Below are 1367 nucleotides of genomic sequence, written 5' to 3'. Positions count from 1 at the left end.
CCAATAGCTCCAATTTTTCTTCAGGATTATACGATTGATTTATTATATCTCCATACCAAGCTCCATAACTCTACCATGAACACTTCCAGAGATATGCAGTATGGAAAGTTAGGTTTGTATGGGAGGTGCCACACCCCTTTTTACAACAGAGTATGCTATTGATTTTATGTATCTCGATACCAAGTTCCAGTACTCTACCATGAACACTTCCAGAAATATGCAGTATGAAAAATAGGTTTTGTATGGGAGGTACCACGTCCCCTTTTCCAATTGCTTAAGTTTTTCTCCAACAGTATGCGATTGATTTCGTATAGCTCCATATAAAGTTCCAGAACTCTACCACAAACACTTCCAGAGATACGTAGTATGAAAAATTTGGTTAGTATTGGAGATGCCACGCCCCCTTTTCCAATAGCTTTACTTTTTCTACCATGAACACTTCCAGAGATAGGTAGTATGAAAAATTTGCTTTGCATGGGAGTTGCCACGCCCCCTTCTCCAATAGCTCTAATTTTTCTCTAAGATTATGCGATTGATTTCGTATATCTCCATACCAAGTTCCAGAAAAATGAACGTGAAGTGTCTCGAACTCTACCACGAACACTTTCAGAGATATGTAGCATGAGAAATTCGGTTTGTATGGGAGGTGCCACGCCCCCTTTTGCAATAGCCCCAATTTTTCTCCAAGAGAATGCGATTGATTTCGTATATCTCCATACGAAGTTCCAGAACTCTACCATGAACACTTCCAGAGATATGGAGTATGAAAAAATTCGGTTTGTATTGGAGATGCCACGCCCCCTTTACATATAGAATTTTTTTAGCCTAAAACCATCCTTGTGACACGTGTGGCAGTTGTCTGAAGTTTCAGAAGAATCGGTTCAGCCGTTCTCGAGCTTTGCGAACACTAAAAAAACGGCTTTTAAAATACATATATGTTAGTATATATGACTAGGTAAGAATGTTACTCATACGCCATGTATGTACTTTTAATGATAATAAGTAACTACTTGACAAAAATCAACACCAGGGAGAGCCGAAATACACAAAGCGAAAAATAAAGCACATAAGAAGAAAAGAACAAAAGTCTGGGGAACGTCCTGCTAGAGAACGAGGCGAGAACAAAAGTTTTGAAAACTAAGAATGAGAAGAGCGTCTGCGTGTTCGGAGGAAAAGTTTTTTCAGTGAGAACCACGGATGTTAATTCTAAGCCAGAGGAAAGCTGGATCATTTCAACTTCCAGAGCGTTTATCATTATGGTGAACTGTCCATTTATGGAAAAATTTTTCATTTTCTGTGAAAGAAAAGTTCGTGTCTAAGTCTTTCGTTCACTTTATTTGCATAATTATCTTTCAGTTCTTTTTTTT

Source organism: Rhagoletis pomonella, unplaced genomic scaffold (assembly GCF_013731165.1).
Source record: "Rhagoletis pomonella isolate Grant_MI unplaced genomic scaffold, Rhpom_1.0 Rhpom_scaffold_00002, whole genome shotgun sequence".
In the NCBI taxonomy this organism is placed as follows: Eukaryota; Metazoa; Arthropoda; class Insecta; order Diptera; family Tephritidae; genus Rhagoletis; species Rhagoletis pomonella.
Note: the sequence above shows the minus strand (reverse complement) of the source record.